Genomic DNA, 21898 nt, shown 5'->3' on the forward strand with positions numbered 1-21898 from the left:
ATTATTCTTGTTGTTCTTCTTCTTCTTCTTACTATTTACTTATTCCTCGCTCATCTGTCTGGGTTTCCAGCCACTCTGGGTAGCTTCCAACAGAATATTAGTATGTTTCCGAGCACAATTCAAAGTGTTGGTGCTGACCTTTAAAGCCCTAAATGGCCTTGGTCCTGTATACCTGAAGGAGCGTCTCCACCCCCATCATCCAGCCCAGACACTGAGGTCCAGTTCTGAGGGCCTCCTGGTGGTTCCCTCACTGCGAGACGTGAGGTGACATGGAACCAGGCAGAGGGCCTTCTTGGTAGTGGCGCCTGCCCTGTGGAATGCCCTCCCAGCAGATGTCAAGGCAATAAACAACTATTTTACTGTTAAAAGACAACTGAAGGTGGCCCCGTTTAGGGAAGTTTTTAACGTCTGACGCTGTATTGTTTTTAATATTCAGTTGGAAGCCGCCCAGAGTGGCTGGAGAAACCCAGCCAGATGGGCGGGGTATAAATAATAAATTATTATATTACTATTATTAGAAATACGATAAAACTTCAAACATTAAAAACTTCCCTAAGCAGAGCTGCCTTCATTCAGATGTCTTCTAAAAGTCAGATAGCTGTTTATTTCCTTGACATCTGATGGGAGGGCGTTCCACAGGGCAGGTGCCACTACTGAGAAGGCCCTCTGCCGGGTTCACTGTTGCTACTCTTGCCAAAAGAATCCACTCTTTTAATAACAAACGAAAGAAAACAAATTCTGAAATGCTCTAAATGGTCTCCACAACTGATAGGCCAAATATGCACCCCAGCCGTTCAAAACATGAAGCAAACGTGAGAAACATTCTTCCCGTTTTTTTTCAATGGAAAGAAAATGGAAGCAAAAGGTAACTTGGCCTCCTTCAGATGTTTTGGACTACAATTCCCATCAATCCCACCTACGTGCTGTAAATAAAGGCAAGATTAAAAAAAATGCAATGAATCAATCAATGCATCTTTCAGTGGGACTCTGGATATTTGCCTCCAGTAAATATCAGGAAGGAGTGGGTCACTGTGGAATTGGAGAATGGCCAGACTTCAAGTCTCAGAGAACTCTCAGCTTTCGCAGGACTCAGTGCAAATTGACTTAGAACTTGTGTATGGACCCTGTTCGGCAAGGACTTTGCAGTACAGAAACCCCTGTGGTACCAAACGAAGAAAAGCCTTCAAATAACCCATGGGCAGGCAGACTAAGGCCCGTGGGCCAGATCTGCCCAATTGCCTTCTAAATCCGGCTCGCGGACGGTCCGGGAATCAGCGTGTTTTTACATGAGTAGAATGTGTGCTTTTATTTAAAACGCACCTCTGGGTTATTTGTGGGGCATAGGAATTCGTTCATATTTTTCCCCCCAAACTATAGTCTGGCCCCCCACAAGGTCTGAGGGACAGTGGACTGGCCCCCACTGAAAAAGTTTCCTGACCCCTGACCTGTATACAATGTGTAAATATTGTGTGTGCTACTAAAGCAACTCCACTTAAATCAGCAACTGTTTCTTGTGGGTGAGTGTAACAGCTTGCTGAAGCTCGTGTGGCACACACAGAACGAACAAAATTTATAGGTGACCAAAGACAATCAAAAACCCCAACATACATACATTCATTCAGACAGTTCTGCTTCTTCAGAAATTTGCTTACTGCTTTATAAACGTTGGTCAGTAGTCTTAAACAGAGGTAACACTTTGTCAAGCTTGTGAATTTGTCATAGTGGACCTACTTGCCTACCTGGTTTTGCTGATAAACTGAAGGGTTTTTTTATTATATATAAAAAAAGATACAGGTGCCCTTTGTTTGAGCTGCTTGCATATTCATAACTTGCTGCACATTGGTAATGTTTTAGCTACAAACATTTCCGAGACCTAGAACAGTTTGCAGTGGGCTTCCGGAAATATTTGATGGACACTACCCTAACAAACTACAGCTTCAGAATCTAATCACTGTGGAAAAAAATTTCCTATGAAGCTGCAGAAAGCTTTCAACTTCGCTGGCAGAGTTGAATCTGCAAACAATCCGTTTGTATTGTGAAGCGGTTAGCTCTCAAAGAAAACTGTTAATCACTTCGCAAAGCCCAGTAGACTTAGTGCCCATCCTTTCATGAATCATTTGATCAGCCAAAGCCATTTTCTTCCAACATTCAATGTGATGCAGCTGCTCATTATCAAGAAAAATACCTTGAGAGAAAGAGGAAAAGCATAACAGAGGTTTAGATGGAACTTAAAATGATTCCTGTTAGTTTCAGTCCTTTACTCCTTTTGAGGCACGCAAAAGGTGTATTCTGGGGTGGAACAAATATACATGTAATTAGAAATGTAGGAACTGTTAGAGACTCAAATTCGTTTTGTACTCCTGGCTGTCTTTATATATATATGTATGTATATAAAAGTACAAACTCAGTCCATTAAATCTTCACCGTCTTTGCCATATTGTACTTTCAGGTACAAGACAGGCATAAATATTTAAAGATATTCTAGCATTAATTTTAAGGTTTGCAAAGTACTTGAGAGATTTCTGGGGCTATCAATCTATGCCTAATATAAAGTATCATGAAAAACTCTTGTACCTGCAGCTATGAATATGCACTCATAATAAGTATATGGTCAAGAGAGCAAGATAGGCAGGCATATTTCTTGAACAGAGGCAGAGAAGGGAAAAATACTGAAGTGGACTCTTCTCTCCCTTGTGGACCTCACATTTCATGTGTATGTATTTCTTCCCCCTATTAGCATTCCTGAGCCATGAAAGCCTTTTTTTCTCTTCCTTTATTATAACTAAAATTCTCCCCTGGAGAATATAGTGGGAGGACTGCAGTTGGTTAACTCCAATTATTTCTAGGACGGAGGCGATGCAGGTGAAATAGCAAGGACCTATTTGGAAGATGAAGTGACCGGCCTGAAATCACAAAGCAAAGTCAATGGTCTTTGGAGTTCGCCAAGAATGCCATAACTGCTCATTCTCTGGCAGCCCGGTCCTAAGGGTCCATTTTCACCCCAGCAATGCAAACACAGTAGCTTCCCTTGCAGCAGTTTAAGTGATGCCCTGTGCTTTGTAAATGGAGTTGAAGTATCAAGCTACAGAGTATGCAAATCTCTTGGTCCTGAAGGGTCCAAGCGACTCTCATAATGACACATATCTTCATCTCTGCTTCATATTCCTAAGGGTGTAGTTTAGGCAATTTTAGACTCTGGCCTTAATGGTCTTCAGAGCAGGGAGGGTGCATATTTTTAAGATGTTATTGTGTACTATTTCCATTTGGTGGTGGCTGGTGCCCATTGGGAATGGTAAGGCGGAAGGGAGGAAAGTCAATGGAGCCAGAGCCAATTCGTTCTCATTTTGCCCCCGTTCTCTTTCGCTGCTGAGTTCGACAAAGGAAAAACAGGCTAAGGAAGAGGAAGCAAAGAGCCCAAGCCACCACTGTCCTGGAATGGATGGAAATAATGGAGGCAAGTGGGCTTGAAGGAACCAAGACCGTGTTTCATGGGGCAGTGCCTAATGGACCAGCTTCCTGCTTCACAGGAAGTAAGCAGTAAGCCAGTCTGTTGCATTTGGGGGGCTGTTAAAGGGGCTTCACAGCCACATATATGACACCCCAGAAGCAAGGGAATATGTCATCATTTATGTAAATATACAAAGAGGAATTGATAAATCAACAGCTGATAGATAATGGGAAGGTGAAAAAAAAGTATTGTAAATTGAATATAAGGAATGAAATGTGAATTAGAAATAAATATGATATCAAGCAGCAACAGGGGAAAGTAGGGACACATCTGGAACCAAGAGTAGGAAGTCAACTTTTCTGAAAAACTTGTATTAAATTGATATGATTTGGCACTGATTTATTAATTTTTTTGAAAACTAATAAATATGATTTGGCAAAAAAGATGAGAAGTTAGCAATTCAGTGTACAACATAAAAACTTCAGGCAATGCACTAAAACACATGCACATCTAAGGAACAATAAAAACTGGCGTACCATACAAAAGGCTCACAAAAGTTTTAGCAAGCAAAATATCAGTATAGCTAGTGATTGAAACATCAGTACTGTGCCTGTCAAGTATCCAGGAAGAGATCATTTCACATGGTGGAGATACCATCACTGAGAAAGCGCCCCTCCCCCCCCCCGGTCTTAAGTGGATTTTCATTTTATTTTTCATTTTATTATATATCTACATTTGCCTCTGCACATACAAATTAGCATATGGACATTTTGTGGAAATCTACATTCTCCTTTGTCTATTTGTTTTAGAAGGTTTTCAGTGTGGCAACCTCCCTGCTGCCTCAACCCTCTTCCAGCCGGTAAGTCACAGCAACCCACCTACTAGGTCTTTTTCTGATCAGAAAGTGTGGGCAGCCAGGGAGGCTGCCAAGTCCTGGGGAAAGGCTTAAGAGAAAGAGAAAGAAAAACACAACCACCACCCTTGGCCACCTCACAATTATAAGGTAAGCTCAACTCCACACCCAAATTGATAATAATAAATCCTAGAGTGCCCTGAAAATGAGAGACAAAAACAGAAGCCTCTTTTCTGAGGAAGAAAAGAGACTGAAGGATTGGTTCGGACTCCGAGGCTGGAATCCTATGCTGCTTACCTGGGAGTAAGCTACACTGAAATCAATGGGGGTTTCTTCTGAATAGACGTCTAGAGGATTGAACTATTAATCAATCACCCGAAAGGCAGTAAGTCAACTTTCTCACATGAAGCCCACAGGCCTCTTGCATAGATTGCCCACTCAATGACTGCTGTAGTTCTGCTTTTTTAAAAAAATGCAGAAAGGCTAATTTAGGTATTGGGCAGGGCATTATTCCTCCTCACTTCAATGCTTGTCTTTGGCATTTTACAGATCATACCTTTCTTCCAAACCCCTGGCCCAACCCCGGCACCAAAGAAACCCACCCACCCACTAAAACTATTTTACAGCATTTATATATTTTGTGATTTATGCACCACTGCATACTCAACAGCTCCAAGCATTTTTTTAAAAAAAGCATTTGATGTCTAAAGCTTTGGTGAAATATTTAACTCTTTGCCCTCTTTATTTCTAACAAATTAAATCTCTCTTGGAGTTGAAGGATTTTTTCCCCCTTTGGATAAGATGTGCTTGGCAAGGTATCTCTTCCCTCCATCCCATTCAAAGTAACAAAGTAGTGCAGTGCTTTCCCATGTATGCCCCTTCATCAGCGGCGGAGGAAGGCCCTCAGGCACCTGGGGCAGCATGCCCATGGGCAGGATGCATGGCGCCCACAGGGATGGAATGGGGCGTGGGGCATCCCGGGGCATCCCTATGGGCGCTATGACATGTCCCATCCCTATGGACACTGCACGCCCCGTGCCATCCCATGCCGTCCCTGTAGGTGCTGCGCGCCCAATCCCTATGGATACCACGGGATGTGCAGCACCCATAGGGAAGGGTGCACAGCGGGGCCTCAGCCGCCCTACAGTTGGGGGGGGAGGCAGCGGGCAGACTGCACGGAGCCTGCGGGCGCCAAGACGCATGGCTCATGGCTCGTGTGCGCTGCAGGCCCCTTGGGGACGAGTGCCGCCCACCATTTTGACACCCCCCATCAGGGTGACACCCGGGGCGGCCCACACACTCCGCACTCCCCTCCGTATGCCCCTGCTCTTCAGAAAGTCCACTAGGGATTTAACTCAGTAAACAGGTACAGTGGTACCTCTGGATGCCAACCCTGATCCGTTCCGGAGCCCCGTCCGCATTCAGAAGCGAACGCAACCTGCGTCTGCGCATGCGCTGGTCGCAATTTGCCAGTTCTGCACACGCGTGTGATGTCATTTTGACCATCTGCGCATGTGCGAGCAGCGAAACCCGGAAGTAACACACTCTGTTACTTCCAGGTCGCCGCAGTGCGCAACTCAAAAATACTTATCCTGAAGCTACTTCAATCCGAGGTATGACTGTATAGGATTACACCCTTGATTGCTTTAAGAGTCCAACCCACACAACTAGTGTGGGAGATTCTTTCTGTCCATCAGTGATGCAGGATTTCGGGTAGCGATCTCTCCCAACCCTACCTGGGAATGCTGAGCATTGAACCAAAGAATTTACGCACACAAAGCCCCAACTTGGATTGGAAGAGATTACGCTCATCTCCAAGGGGAAGGTTCATAGATCAATGGCAGAACCTCTGTACTGCATGCAGATGGTCCCACCTTCAATCCCCAGCATCTGGGAGAGACCCCTGCCTCAACTGCCACTGGTGTCGATCTTGGGCAAGATTGCACTGATTTGGGGCGAGATCTCACCCCAAATCGTGTGAGATCTTGCACGCTACACAAGATCTTAAGCAATTTCTTGCCCCAAATGACCATGATCTTGCCCAAAATAGGCACCAATTGTTGCAGCACTGCTGTTCACAGAGAAGGCAGGGCACTCACAGGCATGCCGTATGAGGAACTTCTACCACCTGAAGCAGCAGCCTCATTTGTCTCATGGCTGGGCCGGCTCTGCACAGAAGCTTTTGTCATATGCTGAAGGTGCACCTCTTTGCCCTGACCGTTGTTGCCTGAGATTTCTCTTTTTAGGGCCCAAACTATTATTGTGATTGTAATTGGGGTTGAACTGTTTCTAATATTGTACTTTAAATTGTTGTGACCCCCCCCCCCTTGGGTTGAAAGGTAGATACTATAGATAGGGAAATTGTTTTGCAAAAGTATGTATATTTGACAAACTTGCATACAAACTAGGTGTGTTAGGAGAAATCTGCAGTAACAAGCCGCTGAATTTTCATGAGGACATTTTATGATGTTGAACTGTGTAGAACTGAACTTTAGAGGTTGGAAAAATGAGAAAGTGAAACTGAACTGGCCAGATCTGCCCATCCCTACTTAGAAGTAAGTCTCATGGAATTAGTTCCATTAAATAGGTATATTGCAGCCTAGGAAAGGAAAATGTAGCTGAAAGAGAGACAGGTTAAGAAAGAAAGAAGATCAGAGTCTCCTCCGTACTTGCTGTGCCCTGAATCATTCCTCTCATTGTTGTCACACATTTCAACAAGAAGGATTTCAATGCTCCGAGTGTCGAGGCAAAGGCCGATGTTTCAATTAAAGCTTCTAAATCTTGTGTCTCCAGAAAAGTTCAATATTGCTGTTGCTAATCTCTCTTCCCTCAACATGCTCTGAAAGCTTGATGGGTCTGACCTTCAATCTTTTTCTCTGCTTCCTCCACTTTATCTCTATTCTCCCCATGATTCTGGAAATATTCGCTTTGGCAAAAGTTCATGTCCTCAATTTCCCCAGGAAATTTGCTATCTACACCTTTGCAGAGCCAAAGGAGCTGTCTCCCTGCAATAGGAACTAACTCTGTCTCTCTGTGTTTTGCCCTCCCCACTGCCAAATTCGGAAGATGAACCTGTGATTTGTTATGGAGGGAAAGACCTTTCCGAAGTCCTCTAAGAAATAGGGAGGAGGAGCGAGGAGACTAGCCAGAAGCAATAGTAATAATACCTGGGGATGCATCAGTGTTAAGGAGTAGGAGGACTGCCAGCTTATATCAGTCAGGGCACAAAATTCCACTGCAATGTGTCATATTATACAGTGGTACCTTGGGTTAAGAACTTAATTCGTTCCGGAGGTCCGTTCTTAACCTGAAACTGTTCTTAACCTGACGCACCACTTTAGCTAATGGGCCCTCCTGCTGCTGCCGCTGCGTCGCCGCTGCACAATTTCCATTCTCATCCTGAAGCAAAGTTCTTAACCCAAGGTACTACTTCTGGGTTAGCGGAGTCTGTAACCTGAAGCGTCTGTAACCCAAGGTACCACTGTACAGTTAAAAAGAGGATATCACCATATAATTCTAAATGGTCACTAGAGGTCAGCCACTAAAAGCAGCAAACTCTGTGGACCTTATACACATTTCTGAAGAACCATGAAACATGCACATGAAAGTAATCCTAGAGCATTCTTCCTTGACATCCCAACAGAACAGGTTGCTCAGCTCAAAATGCCGCATTGCAAACCGATCGTGACCTACAAGGCCAAAGTTAATGTGTGCTTGGTAAGTTTCACCTGATCTCTAAACTGCTTTTTGAACATGGGAGAGTTGGTTAAGTTCTGGAAGTTGTCCTGCAACTTCTGGGAAGGGGCCTAGGCGTGCATAGGGCATGTACAAATGTATGATTCTGGATCCTGACAAGACTAGAAGCGGCAGCAGTGTAGGGCAAAATGAGGAGAATCTGCCCATCTACAGAGCAACTGCTTTGCATACAGAAGGTCTCAGGGTCAACCCCCAGATCTCCAGGTTTTGGTTGGAAAGACCATGTCTGAAAATATGGAAGGCCATTGCCAATCAACATGGACAACACTGAGCTGGGTGGATAGAGGTCACTAATAATCTATTTCATTTCTGAAGCTAAAAATGAAATAAAAACACTGGAAAACAGCTACTAATTTAACTGTACAGTCATGACAGGATACCCTATGGAATATAGTCCTTATGAAGAACTAACATAGCAACTTTGAGTGCTCAGGAACACAAAGAACAAAGACAATTTTGAAACTTTATGGTACGTGTTTATTTGATGAACTGGAAAGGACAAGATTGTCCCCTCACCACCCACGGCTCATTCTGGGACAGGCTATTAAGACAGAGAGTAGAAGATACCTAACTGAAGTGATCGATTCTAAACTATTTACAAACTCACTTAATATTGGATTGCATTATTTACATTACATATGTTTGGAATGCTTCTTGGGCGGTGAGGATATGCGGAGCTTGTTTTCTATATGTATTTTTAGAAACTGAAAAATGAAGTCAAGAAGAAAAAGCAGGAAAGAAGAGAGTCCATTTGAGCAAGTTTCACTGTTTACTACGATACCTGTGTAACCACAAAGCAACTGAGAAAGAATGATTTGGGATTAGAGGAAAAGATTTTCATGTACAAAGGTATGGAGCTCAGACAAATTGTATTGTGATGATGCATAAAAGGTAAAGGTAAAAGGACCCCTGGCATTTGAGTCCAGTCGCAAACGACTCTGGGGTTGCGGCACTCACCTCTCTTTACAGGCCGAGGGAGCCGGTGTTTGTCCGCTTCCACAGACAGTTTTTCCGGGTCATGTGGCCAGCATGACTAAGCCGCTTCTGGCGAACCAGAGCAGCGCACGGAAATACCATTTACCTTGCCGCCAGAGTGGTACCTATTTATCTACTTGCACTTTGGCGTGCTTTCGAACTGCTAGGTTGGCAGGAGCAGGGACCGAGCAACGGGAGCTCACCCCGTTGCAGGGATTCAAACAGCTGACCTTCCAATCGGCAAGTCCAAGTGGCACAGTGGTTTAAACCACAACACCACCCATGCCCCGTGATGATGCATACCCTCCAACATTTCTCCAATAAAAATAGGGACATCCTAAGGAAAAGCGGGACATTCTGGGATCAAATCAGAAACCAGGACGGCTTCTGTAAATCCAGGACAGTTCATGAAAAACAGGAATACTTTGAGGGTCCGAGTTTGAGCATGGACATGCCCCTATAACAGGCCCCCACAAACCTTTATATAGATCACAGGTACTTGTCCCCATTTTTTTCTGGGTACATCAAGCAGTTTGCTGTTTCTGAAATCATGTTTTTGAGAATCACCCATGCATCTAGATTGGACTTGGTTGATGTATTATCCTGAATGTAAATCTGAATGTTGGCAACCCCATGCCTGCCACTTATGTGCCTCGGCCCAAGAAATTGGCCAAGAACAAATGTAACGTCTACTTGCAGTGCCAGTAAAAAAGTACCAGTATTTCAGTTCTGGTGAAAGTAAAGGCCCGCTGGAAGCTAAGAGTGAGACCCACCAGCTGAGCTCACATTTAGTACCATGTTCTCTTTAGGTTGTAACTGATTTATAGCAATGCTTTCTGTTTTGTTTTGTGTTGGCTTTGCATCTATGGTGATGTTTTATGATGATGGCATCCTCCCCAATGCAAGATGTTTGGGGGAGGGAGAGAACCACACACACAGCAACCAACAACAACCAACAACATAATACTGAATGAGTGAAGTGGAAACATAATGCTCAGATGAATTTGGATGGACACACTATTTGCCTTCACAGATAAGTCAGTGCGGTCCAAACAAAGCTTCCATTTGGAAATGAATGATGGCAACTTTGGTTCTTCAACCGGGACTCAACCTCCTACTTAGCCAAAAGAAGAGAAAGACACTGGTAGCTTAATTAAGTCAACAACAGTCAGAACCAGGTCCCCTTTTCTGGGTCTGGAGATTTATTTTGCTCACATGCAGAAATTTCAAGTCATCTGGTGCACAGAGGAATGACAGGATTCAACCCATGCCTGCACCTGCTAAAGAAAACACTCATCATTCATTTTAACTCCTTCACTCCATAAAGGTTTCTAGCAACTAAAGAACTAGCTTCCTTTTCACATTACGGTTTAAAGTGAAGGGGTTTCAGCAACTTTGATTCATGTTTTGCTTCAAAAAATACATGTTTTGTCCTTCCAGACTGGCTATGATGATAATAATTTTATTATAATAATTTATTATTTATACCCCGCTCATCTGGCTGGGTTTCCCCAGCCACTCTGGGCGGCTTCCAACAGTATATTAAAATACAATAATCTATTAAACATTAAAAACTTCCCTAAACAGGGCTGCCTTCAGATGTCTTCTAAAAGTCTGGTAGTTGTTTTTCCCTGGTTCCACAGGATGGGTGCCACTACCGAGAAGGCCCTCTGCCTGGTTCCCTGTAACTTGGCTTCTCGCAGTGAGGGAGCCACCAGAAGGCCCTCGGCACTGGACCTCAGTGTCCAGGCAGAACGATGGGGGTGGAGACGCTCCTTCAGGTATACTGGACCAAGGCCATTTAAGGCTTTAAAGGTCAGTACCAACACTTTGAATTGTGCTTGGAAACGTACTGGAAGCCAGTGTAGGTGTTATGTGGTCTCTTCGGCCGCTCCCAGTCACCAGTCTAGCTGCCACATTCTGGATTAGTTGTAGTTTCTGGGTCACCTTCAAAGGTTAGGGTCAATCTGTGGGCAGGTAGGGGACAATCTGTGGGCAGGTAGGGGATACAAACTATCTCCTCCTCATTCTGTTGCAACAACCACCCTGCCTCCAAACCTGATCTTTTGGGGACTAATTAGAAAGCCATTGTGAAGGAATTGTGAAGATCCTCGCAAGGCTGGAAAGTCGTTCCACCTTCCATTCATTACCAAACTATGAATGTGGACAGTAGACCTGGACATGTTGTGTATTCTAAATCTCTCCCCCCCCCCCTTATTAATACATACAACACTGATAGAAGAGGGAGTGGATACATCATGTCTCCAAAATAAATTCAAAAGGTGTTTACATTAGTGAAAATTAATTATTAAGAACCCGAAGCTACACGCAGGTTATAAATAAGGTATGAGCGCTGGGTATTTATTCTTGCAATCTGAAGGAGGAAGCTCTAGTGGGAAAAGAATGTGACACATACCGTAACTTTGGCATATTTTTATTAGTACAATAAGTCTCTTCAGCTGCATGATACATGAAAATTATGTGTGAGGTACCACTGGGTTGGAATGCAGTAAAACATATAAACACAAATTAGTAGCGCCGCCAGAACGCAGCCAAGCATTTGCCGGTTTCTGAAGGGGTTCAGTAAATACATCCGCAGAGTGACATGTCTGTTTCAGCATGTGAGAGGGCAAAATGTACCCCATAAAGAAATCACTTGAAATGATATGCTCTGCAACTGCTGCCTGCTCTGGGGAAATAAAGCACACTGCAAAGGTACAAGCGGAAAGCGAACCCCATAAAGCAGTATACTGCTAAGAAAAGTTGCCATTTAAGATACTTGTGGTTTAGGAAAAGCGGGGCCCAAATGCTGGGATCCCCAGAGTGGCACCCATGTGCACAGCAAAGCCCTTGAGGACGTCCCACAAAGTCTCTGAGCCCTGCATTCTCCTTTCGTCAGGAGTGGTGAGGGCAGTCGGTTATGAAAGGGAGAAACGTGCTAAGAGGAAGGCACACTTGGCAAACCCTCACCGTGATCAACTCCCACCTGGAAACCTATGTCCCCACTGTGGAAGGATGTGTGGATCCAGAATTGGCCTCCACAGTCACTTATGGACTCACTGTTAAGACCGTGTTTATGGAAGTCAATCTTACTTGGCTACGAGTGATCGTCAAAGAAGAAGATGATCTATTTCCTGCTTGAAAAGCAAACAAAGAATCATACAATTGTACAACTGGAAAGGGAGCTCAAGGATCATCAAGACCAGTCTGCTGCAATGCAGGAATATGCAGCTGTCCCATATGAGAATTGAACCTGTAACCTTGGCATTATTAGTGTTGGAATCTCCACTCGGCCAAGCTGATAAAGCTCATTTTCTTCCCCTGAGTCCTTCGGAATAACGTGTTTAATGACCTGAGCCTTTGATAAGGCTCCAAGGCACGTTCCATTCAGCAGAGTTTCCAGCACAGGAAAGAGACGAGAGGTTTGGGCTACATTCTATGCTTTATTTCTTACTACGCAGACAAAAAACGCATCCTCTCTCTATGAAAGCAGAGAGTAACTGAAACAAAGGAACAAAGGAAACAGGAAACCACTAACGTCACATCCTGTCTCCCGTCTCCGTGAGACTTCCAATAGCCTGGAATCCCTGGAATGTAAACAGAGTCCTGTGACTCCAAAAGCAGCTGCTCAGTGGCAAAACAGAAACTAACAATTAGCACCACGCTCTAACCAGCTGAGCTATCCAGGCACGATACTGTTTCTCACTTTGCCATTTCGCAAGGGTGACTGGCAGGTGGTTCAAGGGGTCACACGTGCACAGGGCCCTAAACCAGCAGGACCCCCTTAGCTTTCATTTTTTTAAAATAGTATGTCAAACAGGTAACTACAAATAAAGTTAGAAAATCGAACATAAAGGCAGCTGTCCAAGGCTTCAGAAGGCAGAAACATTGCTAATTTCAGTCAGTCGTGGTTGCTCAGCAATCAGAGGAAGGAATACCGACCACCCGGATTTGGGACTGAGAAGCGGGGTGTTGAATTCTGGAAGCCAAGACCCAAGTTTGAGGTAGGCATCATTTGGCGACAGAACGCCAGCGGAAATTTGACATCACAAAACACGCAGCAAAGCAACATGTGGAAATGCAGGCTGTGAAACCTTTAAAATGTGCCCTCCTAGTGAGTCCCAAAATACCCCTTTCTAAAAGCGCCTTCCAAGCTATAGCATAGATAGACCACGGGTTTTGGAAGTCAAAAAATGGTTTACTTACAAAACTCTCCAAAGATCAGATTCCTGTGCTTTTCCATACTGCGGTCAGAAAAATGGAGTCAAAATGTTGCTTAGATATGAAAGGCAAAAGTTTCTATGGCGGGCGACTAGTTTCAGACTCCATTATATTCTGAACCAAAACAGGCTGGTTAAAGCCATGCTCAGAGCTCCTTACGTACAGGGAGAGGGAGAAAAAAAGGCTTGGTGATCCATTTCCCCCCAAGTTGGGAAGTGATTACATAGGCTAAGCCTGGCAGGACACGTTACTCTATGGTTTTAACCCCTTCATGCACTAATTAGATTCAAACATTCTAGAGTTTTATTAGGCTGGGACCCTACAGGAGGACTTCCTATAGCACCAGGAAAAAAACAGAAGCTCCTTGTTGCTGCTGCTAGTCTGAAATTGGACAGGAGGAGGATACTGGGGTATGTCTATTTAAGCACTTTCCTCTGTGTCAACATTATTTCATTCACTCTCCGAGTGTGCTTGCTAAGTTTACACTACAAAATACAATTGGATGGATTTGGTATATTTTACTCAGATGTAATGCCCTTGACATAACTGACGCTTCCTTCCCCTCCCCGTTTTTTTAATCTTCACACCAGCCCTGCGAGGTGAGTTCGATTAAGAGCTGGTAATTCAAACACCCAAGTGGTGAAGTGTTTTTTGCTTGCTTTTATTTATTAGGGTTGGCAAACTTCTGCTCTTTTGTGGGGTTTGGTATTTTGCTGTAAATACTGGGACTCCAAGACGTTAAAGTTAAAGGGAAAGGGGCTGCTTTTGTGCCTTTGTGCATGTTCAATTTTCTTTACGTGAGCAACATATCTCTGTATCTTGCTTTTCCTCTCAGGAGCCCAGTGTTGTGTATATTACTCTCCACCCCCCTTTTATAACTGCAACAGCCCTGTGAGGTAGCTAAGTTAATATGTGTACATAAGCTGTGGTTCTTGTCAATAAATGGGAGGGGACAGGGGCCAGTCCACATACCGTGTACCAGACCCAAGAAATCCTATTGGCATCCTCGATTTCAGCTCTATATGATTTCCAAGGTTGAGATCTGGTCCTGAGCTGCTGATGCAAGTCTTGAAAAGCATCTAGAGGTGATAGAGGAAGAGGCTATGGCACAAATCCTGATAATTTTTCCAAGGGACCTCCTCAGAAATCACCATCAAAGCATAAGCCACCTCTGCGTACACTCTTTGATTTGTTGGTGGTTTTGTTTTCATCTTATATAAAACTCACAAAGATCAGTGAGAATTTATGCCTCAGATCAATGCCTTTGTGGCGATGTTATTTTTTTCCCTGTGCAGTCTACCACTTTAAGCTTCCGTTTGATGGCGTTTTTGAGGGTGGGGTGGGGCCATGAAAAACCGAATTCAAGATGGTCCATTTTAATTCTCTTGAGTCCAACTTTTACTCAGACCCATTGGGGGAGGGAAGTATGTCTCTTTCAGTCTGTTAGAAGAGGGAGACCTGGTGAGGGAAAAAGCAACCAGACAAAAGTGGTGCCCAGAGCATTCTCTAAATTCCACATGTGCCCATGGGCCTGAAGGTGTTGGCACCCTCTGCATAATGTATGCATTATTGTAAAAGAGAACACAAAGGGGGGGGGACCCAAATGAATGGTGGAGGGTTTGAGTAAGTGCTATGCAAAGAAGGACAGATCGTGAAGCTGAGGCTCCAATACTTTGGCCACCTCATGAGAAGAGAAGACTCCCTGGAAAAGACCCTGATGTTGGGAAAGATGGAGGACACAAGGAGAAGGGGACGACAGAGGACGAGATGGTTGGACAGTGTTCTCGAAGCTACCAGCATGAGTTTGACCAAACTGCGGGAGGCAGTGGAAGACAGGAGTGCCTGGCATGCTCTGGTCCATGGGGTCACGTAGAGTCGGACACGACTAAACGACTAAACAACAACAACAATGCAAAGAAGTACAGTGGTACCTCAGTTCAAAAACCAAAATGTTCATCAAAGGAGATGTTTGAAAACCTCTGGATATGTATCCTTCGGGTTAAGCACGTGGCAAACCCAGAAGTATTTTTCCGGGTTTTGCCGCACACACATGCACAGGCGCGCTCTACCGCACTGTGCACATGCTCAGAAGCACTCTACTGTGCCATGCACATGCGCAGAACAGGCACCTCTGGTTGTGAAAACCTCGGGATCCGACCAGAGCTCCGGAACATATCCTGTCTGCAACCAGAGGTACCACTGTACTTCCTTTTGTCCATCTTGAATCTCCCACCGTTCAGTGTCATGGTTCTACATGATGATGAGAGAAGCAAGAAAACCTCTTCCTTATTCGCTTTCTCTATGCCATGTATCATTTATCTCCAGCAACAACCACCTCCACCAGTTTCCTAAGGGGGAGAAATGAAGCAGTGGAATATTACACCCTCAGCAAGATGGTTTTGCATTTGCAGGATACATCTCTTTCAACCTTCATCACCCTGAACATAGATCTACAAAGCATCCTCTCCACGCACTTCCTATTTAATGAAAGGCAAAGTAATTCAGCCCTTCGGCAAGAAGATAAATATTTATCAGCCTCTAAAGGAGAGAAACATTTGGTTGCTCTTTGGGATATTTAAACGTCCCCCTTGGGGGCGGGGGAATAATTTTGCTAACAGTTCAGATGGATGACAGCGTAAGGAAAAATGGAGGGAACTGTCAACATAACCTGTGCACGTATTATTCATGGCATCAGAGCAGGCATAAGGTGGCTTCAAAAAAGAGTGAGCCAACAAAGGCATTCCATGGTCCCTCACTAGATTTTCTTCTCAACGCAAGGTAGGCGAGGCAAAGGTACGCTCATTTTCAAACCATGTTCCTAGGAACCCTGACATTCTTTGAAAACTTATCAGAGCTTTCTCAGTATTAAGACTGATAATGAACAACGGCTGCATTACTCGCCTTTCCTTACAATGTACACGTTCAGCAGAATTTGGGGAACATTTTAAGGTGGCCTCTCAGAAATACATAAGTCCCATGAGCCTGGTTGTTGCCCAGGACCAACTATGAATGCACTGTCAAAGACTTCCCCAAATCCTTTGCAGTGTGCAAAGATCCCATGGCTTCTGTGTAAGGATGTCAGCAAGATAGGATCAATGCAATCTCAATCTGGACGGTAGAGGACCTGAAAACCACTGCTGACTTCAAGAAGAATGCACAAGCAGTGTTCTTCCTCTTTGACTTTGAAGGGCCCTGTAAGACTGAGCATGGTTCCCGAGTTTGCAAAAGGAAAACAAACCGGCTCCATCTCTTGAGGACTCCAATTCCAATATTTGATTATTGACACCCACAAGAGAATATCACAAACTCCTACTCAAGCTGGTCCTAAATATCACAAACACCCCTCTACTGGCCATGATATAGATAGATATTTTAAAATAAAAACCAGTCATGCCTGACATATGGGGAATGTGTCAAGAGCGGCTCCCCCCGTCCCCCGTTCACTGAGGTCAGCCTGTGTTGAGAAACATCCCAGGCTCACAGCTTGAACATGACAAATGCAGTCTGTTACAGCCACGATTCACAGGTACCAGTGCTTCCCGGCCATCTGGGGTGTCATTTGAAATCAAGCTGTGGTCACGCCGCAAGCAAGACATCATGAGCGAGTCAACGAGATCAAACCCGAGAGCTTTGTCACAGAAAACAACGAGGCGTTAGCCATTTGAGCTGAGGCAGAAAAGGAGGGTGAAAACATTTTAATGAATTTTAATGCTGCTGCAGTTTACGTTCCCATCATTTTAAACTCTTATCGATATCATTGTTTTCCCCTCTTCCCATTTTATTGTGATTTAACATGTCGGCTTTCCTGTGAGTCAGCCTGATTAAACTACAACTAATCCAGAATACGGCTGCCAGACTGGTGACCGGGAGCAGCCACTGGGACCGTGCGACACGGGTCCTGAAAGACCTTGGCTTGGGAGTTGCGTAACCCCATACCTTCTGGTGAAAATAGGCACGTCCTAACGTGTGGGTTGGGATGCGGGTGGCGCCGTGGGTTAAACCACAGAGCCTAGGACTTGCTGATCAGAAGGTCGGTGGTTCGAATCCCCGCTACGGGGTGAGCTCCCATTGCTCGGTCCCTGCTCCTGCCAACCTAGCAGTTCGAAAGCACGTCAAAGTGCAAGTAGATGGTTCGCCAGAAGCAGCTTAGTCATGCTGGCCACATGACCCAGAAGCTGTACGCCGGCTCCCTCGGTCAATAAAGCGAGATGAGCGCCGCAACCCCAGAGTCAGTCACGACTGGACCTAATGCTCAGGGGTCCCTTTACCTTTAAGGAAAAGCAGGACACTCTGGGATCAAATCAGAAACTGGGACAGCTTCTATAAATCTGGGACTGTCCCTGGAAGATAGAGACACTTGGAGGGTGAGGCTATGCCAACAGCTTAAGTGGCACTTATACGGGGATCTACAGAGAGACCTAAGTCCTATCAGCTGCTGTTTGTGCCGATAGAAGCCGTGCTTGAATCCAAACAACATGCTTCAGTGCAGGCTAAATGTGAAAGCAGCTTACAGGAGTGTAGAAATCAATACACCAATGATAGCTCCCACTCAAGCGTTGATACAAGGTGGGAAGAGAGCGCTGGTACACACAGAGACATACACTTACTAAGCCAACCAATATTTGTGAAGAATCCTAACCACCATTTATCATTCCAGAAGCAGTACCTCTGAGGTGTAGTATGTGTTTTGGCTCCTGGGGAGAAAAATAAAAGTTCTCCCACGCTTAATTATAGAGATTTTATCTCTTCACAGCCCTGAAATGTGTGTCTCAGTCGCTTGCTGCTGCTTTCCACATGACAATGCCAGACGGAAAGTTTGCAGAGGTACCCTGGAGAGGTCCTCTCAGACACTGCTGTTTATCTGCCCCATCATGCCATCTGCAACTGACCTTAACTAGAAGAAATATTAAAGCAGCCTATGCCTAGGTAAAGGACCCCTGGATGGTTAAGTCCAGTCAACGGCAACTATGGAATACGGCGCTCATCTCGCTTTCAGGCCGAGGGAGCCAGCGTTTGTCCACAGACAGCTTTCTGGGTCATGTGGCCAGCAGGACTAAATCGCTTCTGGTGCAACAGGACACCGTGACAGAAACCAGAGCGCACAGAAATGCTGTTTACCTTCCTGCCGCAGCGGTACCTATTTATCTACTTGCACTGGTGTGCTTTCGACCTGCTAGGTTGGCAGAAGCCAGGACAGAGCAACAGGAGCTCACTCCATCACGGGGATTCGAACCACCAACCTTCTGATCGGCAAGCCCAAGAGGCTCAGTGGTTTAGACCACAGTGCCACCCGCATCACAGCCTATGCCTACCCTAGCCTGAGGCCCTCCAGATGTTTTGGACTACATTTCCCATCACCCCCAGCCAATAGGGGGCGGCCCAGCTCTGGTGTGGTGCTGATGTAAGGAGTACCTGCATAAAGCCCAATGCCTCAGCAATATTGCTAAAGTCATGTTCCCACAGAGTACATTGTTTTAAACAATACTTTTATTTTTATTTAAATCAATGTATTTACGCCAGTTGCATAGAACAGAGACTTCTTCCCCATTTCCCTCTTACTGTTCTATTCAGGGCTCTGAGGCCGATAAAACGATTCAAGGATTAATAGGATCACCAAGCAGAGCAACAAAAGTTTCTTACAAGGGCAGGTTTATACCATATAACAATCCAGAGCCAGAGAAATGGCTTAGCTGGTGTAGCAGTAGTGATGGTTTAGTGCCGTTTGCTTAAATACTGGCTACGCAGGGGGGATTTCTGGTTTCCCATCTTGAGCCTTTCAGCATCAATAAATGATGGCAGTCAGGTTTTACTATTTATTAAATTTATATACTGCCCTATACCTGGAGGTCTCAGGGCAGTTCACAGAGCGGTTCAGCTCTTTTAAAAAATATGCATACCTATATATAAAGAGCTCAATTTGTTTTGCAATACCTTTTCTTCACTGAGTTGTATGTGCTCACTCTTTAATATTGCTGGTAACTATTGGTGCAATATGTGGAGAATTTCTGGATGCTAAGATCCAAGTTTGGGGGCAAGTACTCTTTGGTGAGAACCCCAGCAGAGATTTAAAGTCACAAAATATGCAGCAAAGCATGGCAATATGTGCTATTGGACCTTTAAAGTATGTCCCCACCAAGTGAGTTGTAAAATGTCCCCTTAAAAGTCCCCACCTCCAACATTTCCCTTTTCCCCCAGCTTAGGAAAAAGACCACAAGTTTGGCAAGTTTTTAAAAAATGGGTTACTTACAAACTCTTCAAAGGTGAGACTCACATTCTTCAGAAAAGTTGCACAGGCAGTTCAGTTACAAAGTGGTGAAAGTTCCTAAATTATTGGTATAGGTTAGGAACACAAAAGAGAGGCTTCTGAAAGTCATGCAGCTGAACTGGAACCATCAATGAAGGCCTCTTTACACAGCTGAGCTTCTCAAGTAGATTGGTGGAGAACAATAGACTTGATTACTTCTTCCCAAGGCAAGAGAAGCCAGGTGGGACAGCTTACTCTAGGGTATTAACCCCTTCGTGCATTAAACAGAGTTAAGCAGTAATACAAGGCTGGTTATTCTACAGCAACTAAGACCACAAGTGATTCTCAACCCATGGGCATGTGGTCCACATTTCTCTGAAGATGCAACTACTACATTGCAGTGATCAGTTCCAACCTAATTCGACTCCTAAATAGTGAGTGAAGTCACAGAAGGGATCCTCATTCTCCTCCAACACTTCTGGAAAGCTCACACAGTTTATGAAAGGCAGAAAGGGCATGATATAGAAGACCCTTGGTTTGGTTTGGTTTGCTGGAGCTTCAGAGTTAATCAGAGCTGGGGCAATAGGAAAGGAGGCATTTCTAACCTTTTCTCCCCATACCACATTTGCCATCCCAGTTTTCCAAAAGCTGCCATTGGCTCTGAAGCACAAATCGTACAGGTAAGGCTGTCTTAAGCATATCCAGCGCCGTGGTGCAAAGATCCCTACGGCGCACCCTCCTTTCCCAGAGTTTCTCCTCCCGCAGAGGCTTGGGAGGCAAGCTGCACCAGCCAGCCATATGGTTGATGGGGTGCAGCTGGTGGGCGCGCAGGGAAAGGGGAGGCCACCAGCAAAGCCACGCAGCTCCCCCACTCACTGGGGTGCCCCTGAGAGGCTGGTGCCCTGGCGTAACACACCACTAAGCCCAGTGGGAAAGACGGCTCTGCATACAGGCCCATGGATGTATTTATTCAGGACGAGAGTTACTCAGAGTATTAAGAGATGTCTTGTCTGCTGTGGTGTATTTTGGAACAATTTCTCTTTAACCACCTTGTGGATTGTAGACTTAGCTCCAGTTAGTTAGGTGCCGGCTGCAGGTGTTTGAAGGCATTTGCATTTTCAGTGTTTTTCGCTATTGCGTTTTGTGCTCCTTTAATATTGCAGGTGCTTGCTTTTCCTAATGATGTTGTGATAATTCAGCATCATTGCTTTTGCCATTATATCCCGTATCGGCTCCACGGTTCATTTTTTTGTGTAGGGTGGGTGTGCCTTTCTGGGTTTGTTCCTGCAGTCCATCCTTTTTCCTGCTCTTCAGGAGAAGCTGTGGGTGGTCCTATTCCCATCTGTACTTGAAAAGTGATCTGAGATCTAAGGCTGCAATTCTAATCCCACTTACCCAAGAGTAAAACCCAGTGAATTCAATAGGACTGAGGAGACATAGTTAGAAATGCACTGTAGGTTCAGATCACTCACCCAGGTAGCTCCCAAAGCTATAATCCCAGCCCTAGGCTGTAAAGGTTTCTGGTTTAGAACTTTAGAATCCCTGACTACTACTACAACAACAACAGATCACAACCAGTAGCATTAAGTTCTTTGATTCAAATCCTTTCCAGAACTTTCAGTTATTTACTCCTTTGAGAAAAGAAAATAACTCAGAATTCATTAAGGCTGAAAAAAGGAGGCTTGAAAAAGGACAAACACTGGCGGTCATTTTGAGCAACTTTTCTTGAAACAAAGAAACAGAAAGCATCCACAATTGAAACTAATATTGTAATTGAAAGGGATATTTCTTCACCAAACAGAAGTTATTAGTCCTTTTAACTTCCAGACCACATTTTACTGCCCTGAAGGAAAATCAAAGCACCGAAAGAAACAACTGTTCCATGATTTGACCCTGGAAAGTCCTGCTTTTTCTTAGGACGTCCCTATTTTCTTCACAGAAAAGTTGAAGGGCATAGAGTTATATGACCCATGAGCCAAGGAGATAAGTAACTATACAATCTTTAGAAGGCATCTGAAGGCAGCCCTGCATAGACAAGTTTTTCAATGTTTTATTATGTTTCTTATATATGTTGAAAGCTGCCCAGAGTGTCTGGGGCAACCCAGTCAGATGGGCAGGGTGTGAATTAAAAAAATTATTATTATTATTATTATTATTATTATTATTATTATTATTAAGCAGTCTGCAAAGGACCCCAGTGTGGATGCTCAGGGCTTCTTTAGCAAACAGGGCAATGTAGAACATTGTTCCTAGAGTAGAGAAAGTTTGAAAACTACGGGACTACACCGGCAGGCTATTCAAGCAGGAGCGCTGAGATCAGTGGAAGCGAGAGCCTGTGAGCTTAATTCAAGCATTGTATCAGTGCTTCAGGAAATGCTCAATATTGCAGCGCATGTTGTGC

The sequence above is a fragment of the Podarcis filfolensis genome, assembly GCF_964270895.1.
Source record: "Podarcis filfolensis genome assembly, chromosome: 2".
Lineage (NCBI taxonomy): Eukaryota > Metazoa > Chordata > Lepidosauria > Squamata > Lacertidae > Podarcis > Podarcis filfolensis.